Genomic DNA, 6,833 nt, shown 5'->3' with positions numbered 1-6,833 from the left:
GCACCGCAACGCTTCACCGCAACAATTTGTCGGGATACTTTGCTGCAACAATTCGCCGCAATTATGCACCGCACTGCTTCGCCGCAACGATTTGCCGCAAATTGTGATCACAGTACACTACCGGCGATGCTCCGCCGCAACGCGTCGCACCGCACCGCGATGCTCTCTTGCAACGCGTTGCATCACAGCGATGCCCCGCCACAACACTCCGCCGCAACGCGTCGCGCCGTGACGTCACGCCGCCACAACCCAATGCAAGGAATTAGATTTCTCAGCTTGAAGTGTCTATTTCAGTTACTTTTATTTCAATCGCTTCTAGGAACTACTCTTTTACAAGCCCGAAGAAGGAATTATACTAATCCTTTTGGCAACTATGTTTTCTCTTTTAGTAAATACTGTACACCAACTTCATTTTTTTGCCCTTCAATATAGAGATGGTTTATATCTAAGTTTGTTGAAAGCTACATCAGAAAAACCACTCCCATAGAGAAGTATGTAATGGTTCCGGACCATAGCTTCTTTGAAGAATGTTAGCAATTTCTTTTGCATTAGTAAATATTTTTTATTTCTTTTGACTGCATTTATTTACACTTCTTATGAGAAAATATTGTAGTTTGGATGATATAGGCACTGTGGATAGCAAGTTGTTTTGCAGTAGTAAATATTTTTTATTTCTTTTGATTGTATTTATTTACACTTCTTCTTATGAGAAAATATTGTTGTTTGGATGATATAGGCACTGTGGCTGATACCAAAATCTGTCATCCTACGGAGTTTGATTTCTATCTCTGTAGTCATGCTGGGATCCAGGTAGGTTGGCGTCATTTTGCTTCATCTATAGCAATATGTAAAAAAAGTTGTAAAATTGCTGTGGGAAATATTATGAAGTTTTTTTAAAGCTATTATGGATGTTATAAACCACACTATTTCAAAAATTCATGCATCAACTTTTTTATAATTTGTCTCTTTTTGAGCATGTACAATACCCCTGATCATACATGTATGTGCTAGGTAACTACTAGACCGTCTCATTACCATGTCATAGATAAAACAATTTCACAACAGATGAAATGCAAACTTTGACAATCTCTACTACATGTAAGCCTACTCCCAATACACACTTCTTTACATTTGAATCACAACCTGTGTGATACCTCACTTGTTTGATCCAACTTCCAGATATGCTCGATGCACTCGATCAGTATCCATCGTGTTGTTCATCAACCTCTTATCTACTCACAAAAATTTCATACCAATTCGTTGACATTTTTGATCCTGATAAAATATGTCCAGTGCCACCCGCATCCTATGCTCATCTTGCTGTATTTCGAGCACGGTTTTATATGAAACCTGCATTCTCTGATAAGCACACAACACGTAACATAAGAATGCGGAATGGTTCTGCTGTGAAACCTCTGCCAGCATTGAAAGAGAAGGTGAAAAAGGTTATGTTCTACTGTTGCGTCTGAGAAAGCAGAAGAGAGGATGAGAAGAGGACTTATTGTACATCTTGCTGTACTTATTTTGTAGAGATAAGCTTTAATTCATGCAGGTTAGAAGCTGGGAAATCTTTCTTGATTGATTATTTGGTTGTTATTTGTTACACTTGTACGCAATCTGAGGCTAAATGAGTGTAGTCATCTTCTTTTGATGAATGTCCAGTTGGGGGTTTTGAGGACTGTGCTGTAAACATCAATTAATTTTGGTTGAGAAGGAAAATAACAGTTGGATAAATATTGGGTTTGGTAAATGGAAGAAAGTCAATTTACTTGTATATTGGTTCATGTCATTGAATTTTATAATCACTTTTAATTTTCTTCATTTCCTTAGTAACGCCGCGAATTTTCTAGCACGCATCAATCACATAAATTATCCGTAACATATATTATGAAGTTATCTTTGCTACTTGTTTCAAGGGTGATCAAAAGCTTCGAAATATTTTCAACTCTCCCAAGCTTCAATAGATTGTGATAGGTTCTTTGGAAAATACTGTTCCACCTTATGGGTATATTTCGAATGACTGAAACTTCATATTAATATAATGACTGCACCCATAGTAACATTTTGAAATGTATGACTTGCATGGATATAAACACTAGTTATAGCTAGCACAGTCCATAGAGGTTGTTTGGCTCGAATCCTTAAGCAACAAGTTTATTTAGATTTTATTCATTAAATTATTAACTCAAATATAAATTATTCATGATCATGTAATATATTTAAAAATCATAAATAAATTATTGAATCTATATGTTGTCATCCACATATATACATATAAAAATGTGTAAATATGAAAGCACACACACACACATGCATGCGAACGCAATCGCACACATATGGTTGGTTGCACACGCACACGCACACGCACGTATATTTCATATAACATGATCAAGCATGTTTGAGTCGGACACCATCAAATGATGTTTTGGTTTTGTCTTAAAATTAAATATATTGTTCTTAATAAAATTCAATTATTTTTTTATCCATCATATTTTAAATAGAAGCAGAATATCTTGGCATAATTGTTACTGTATATAAAAACTAATATGCCTTGAGTTTTTCTTTTTTAGTTAAATTTGTTTTAAAAAGTATTTATCTAGCTCAAATTTATGATGTTAAACTTTATTAACACATTTATGAATGAAAGAGAACGCATAAATCCAAGAATTCAAGAAATGGCTGTAATCAGATGCTTAAAGAGCTTATCAAACTTATATACATAGGAGATTAGGGCGATGTGGCTACAATGTTTTCTTGACGGTGGATTTTATCTCTCGATCATAAGATTAATGGAGGAAGATGTGAAGGAATGGAATAGAAACATGAAGAAATATAGTCACGAGCATTATAGAAGATCAAGTATAGGAACCATACATATATGGTATAATGATCAACATTGTAAGGATATGGGTTATAATCCAAAGAGGAAAAAATGGTTTTTGTTTGAATTGTTCATGCCTTGTGGACTTAATGATTTTGTTGAGCTCGGCTCTAAATTTGACTGGTCAGATCTCCATAAATTTATTGCAAGGAACCAAAAATAATGTCACGGGTTCTTGCTAATTCTCATGGAAAAATATTTAGTGTAATAATAACAATCAAATAATTGTAATTCTCTTGTTAACTCTCAATGCTGTAATTTCTCTTTAAAAATAAATCTTTCACCTCCTCAACATATGAATCACACATTTGTTACCAATAGTGCTCGGCTCGTGCTCATTTTTTATTCATATCATGGTAATTTTATATGCACTTCAATATCAACCATCTCAATATGATTATATCTTACTCGTCCTTGTGCAATCGAATTGGAAAAAAAATCAAAATAAAATTTTAATATTTAAATATTTAATTGGCAAAAGCATAAGATCAAATGCACACTGAATTTCAAATGGAGAATTAGTAAATATTTAATTTTTGAAAAGATCATAGACTGAGCATGAACATATACATGCATTGTATCCCTAGATTTAAAATGTCAAGTAAAACAAATATTCAGAAAAATACTAAGTAATTCTTTTATTGATAATTTCAATTTAGAAGTTCTTCTGCCTCCTTTACCTCTAATAAATCCAAAAGATTACAAATAATAATATTACTAACAATTTTGGAGTGAAAAAGAAAATGATGTAAGAAAATTGTTTACAAACTTTGATGTCTTCAATGAACACTCTAAGGCCTCGTAAAATTCGGAGAACTATTCGATTAGATTGAACACTGCTTAAGTCATTCTTTAAATATGAATTAATTGTAGCAGGCCACCACTACATCAATGGCTCTACGTCAATGAGAGTCAACAAGAAACCACAGTGGAAATCACACTTCTTTAACTTATAAAAATGCTTCACAAAGCAAAACCATCTTCTTCTCTTCATCTCTACCACCATCTCTCCTCCTCTTAACCTTGATCTGTGCCATGACAGACTGGTTTGTTGGCCTAATCATGCGTAAGATCATCAACGCTTGCTCTGATTACCTGCAAGATCAATATAGATGGCAAACAGGCATGAAGGAGGAGCTCGAAAGGCTGCGAGAAAACCACCCCAAAGTCCAAGCTTTCGTCTCTGCTTCCACCCAAGCACAGATCAGAGATCGAAACCCAACACTCAACAGCTGGATCTGGCAGCTACGGGATGCCATCGATGAGGCCGATGATGTTCTGGATGACTTTGAGTACAAGAAGCTTCAAGAAGAAACTTGGCAAACAGTGCGTTCCACCATGAGTTTTTTAAAGAAAGTTGGCAATCGTGTTGTCAAGATGGATTCCAATTTGAAGAGATTGGAGGCTGTTGTGAAGAAACTTGATAATCTTTCATCTGAGTTCAGTAATGTCCTTCATCTCTTAGAAAACACAAAGAAGAAGAAACCATTGAGAAAAAAGGGCTTGGAGAAAGATGTGTGCTTGAAGCTACTCAACACTCATGCATTTGCTGGTGTAGAGAATATTGGTGCTCATAAAAAATTAACAGACATTGCTAGTTCGATAGTTAAAAAGCTTTCAGGCTCTCCATTGGTGGCAAAGGCCGTCGGCGGTCTTCTCAATTCTAACTTGAATAAGAGCTTTTGGATGAACAGTTTAAATAGTACTGATCTTCTAAATGTAGAACTAGAACCGGGTCTCAATAACATTTTGCCTATCTTAAGATTGAGTTATGCGTTCCTCCCACAACCTCTACAAAATTGTTTTGCATTTTGTGGCATAGTCCCACAAGATCATATGTTTGATAAAGATGATTTAGATTGCTTTTGGTTTCATTCAGGAATCTTCTAGCAAGGAGAGACTTTGGAAGATATCGGAGGAAGGTATTTTGTTGTTTTGCTCAACAAATCTTTCAAAGAATCGTCAAAAAATCTTTCTTTGACGAGTTTCAATATTTCTACATACTAATGGTTATAATGCTTGGAATGACTTGATATTTTGTGGTTTTATGTGATGCATGTGTTGTTAAATAAGAATCAAGAAAATAATAGCACATATATATATATATATATATATATATATATATATATTCCAAAAGTTCTATATCATTTATTATACTGATTCAGAAATTAAATATTAAAAAAGAAAAATAAAATAGTTATGGTATCATGTCAAGATCTTTGGAAAGATTGGTTGCGTGCATTAATTCTTCTCCATAATTGGCTCTAAGCATAGGAATTTCTAAATATTTTATGGCAAAAAGAAATATGAAAAAAAAATATGTGAGGTAGGATAAAAAAATATGTGAGGTTGGATGAAAAAAGTGCATGAACTTTGCATGCATTATCTCCTTAGATTTATAATGTCATAGATTTATAATGTCAAGTAAAACAGATAATCAAAAAGATATTATGTCTTTGTTTTATTGATAATTTCAATTTGGAAGCTCTTCTTCTCCCTCCTTTGCCTCTAATAAATCCAAAAGATTATTAATATTGATATTACTAACAGTTCTGGAGCAAAAAAAAATTGATCTAAAAATTTTTTTTACAAAACGTTGATGTCTTCAAAAAATTTTTAATGAAGTACTTTGATGTATTCAATCAACACTCTTAGGCCTCGTAGAATCCGGAGAGCTGCTTGGCGACGGAGTGTTTGATGACGCTTGACAATTTTATATCTGGCGACAAAACATTTTTGAAACGTCTCTGATTATTGTATCATAAGAACTGTGAATTTTTATCATTTTAGAACGAAGACGGCGAGACCCGTTCCTCCACACGGCTTTTGAAGGAGCTTCCATATCAGTCATCTCAATATGATCATGACATGTTCATCATTGTCCCCAACCTTTAAAAGAAAGTTCATATGAGGTGCCCTCATATTATGTGATATTATAGAAAACATAATTTGACCAATTTCACCATATATGCATTCTTCTTTTTGTTTGGCAGTATGACCTCTTTAAAAATTATCATTTTAGTTGATGATAATTAGAATGTGTCACTTTAAATAAAGTTATGTGCATCATTTGAAAATCTTAGTGAAATCATTATCTTTATTGTGTGCTACGAAATGAATATTAATAGATTCATAACATTATTCCATACTATTATTTGAAGGCACCAAGTAAGTTAAAGCTAACAACATCAAGGCTTTAGTTTTCTTCAGTGTGGATTTATATGTCGTATGGTAATAGTTTTTTTTTTCTGGAAATAAAGTTAATTTGTAGAAGCTTAATAACAACAATTAATATTTCTTTGAAAAGATAATCTATAATTGCAATTCATTCAGCCATTCATGTATAAAAAAATCAAACAATTATGATAAACATAGAGGAAATTAAAAAGTAATATCGAGCAACTATGATATAAAAATATATTTTATTGTATGTTTTTCTTGTAAGTAGGCAATTGTTAAGTTGTAACATAGAAATAAAATACATTGCGTATATAAAAATTATACTTATATTTTTTTATAAAATATTTTAGTTGAATATAGGGTATTATGATGAACTACTTTCAAGATTTCATTTGTTAGAAATATATGATGACCAGCATTGCAACAAGAGAAACATTCACAAAAAGAATTCAATCATAAATTATTTGTGACAAATCATTTGGTTACTAGCATTATGTCAAGGGAGTCGACCAGATCACTAACATGTGATAGGGAGTTCAATGCTTTTGCACTGTTTTTTTGGTGACGGCTAATTTGACTATCTTTTTGTTTGGTCATAGTCTGGTGCGCTCGGGCATGACTCACTCAATATGTTCTCTTGACTGGGTGACCGTTCCTTGGGTTGTTTTAACTCCATTTAAGGAGGATACATGAAGGCCAGCACTTTGGTCTGCCATCGGTGGTCCTTGTTGTACTTTCTTTTACTTTACGAATCCTTCATAGCAAAGCCACC

At 33.4% G+C, this 6,833-nt stretch overlaps 1 pseudogene; it reads left to right on the top strand.

Moving 5' to 3' along the window:
• The first annotated feature begins 63 nt into the window (after positions 1 to 63).
• LOC110037157 lies at positions 64 to 3,044 on the top strand (annotated as a pseudogene).
• The last annotated feature ends 3,789 nt before the right edge of the window (positions 3,045 to 6,833 follow it).

The sequence above is a fragment of the Phalaenopsis equestris genome, unplaced genomic scaffold, assembly GCF_001263595.1.
Source record: "Phalaenopsis equestris unplaced genomic scaffold, ASM126359v1 Scaffold215998, whole genome shotgun sequence".
Taxonomy (NCBI): Eukaryota; Viridiplantae; Streptophyta; class Magnoliopsida; order Asparagales; family Orchidaceae; genus Phalaenopsis; species Phalaenopsis equestris.
Note: the sequence above shows the minus strand (reverse complement) of the source record. Positions and strands in the feature narration are given on the sequence as shown.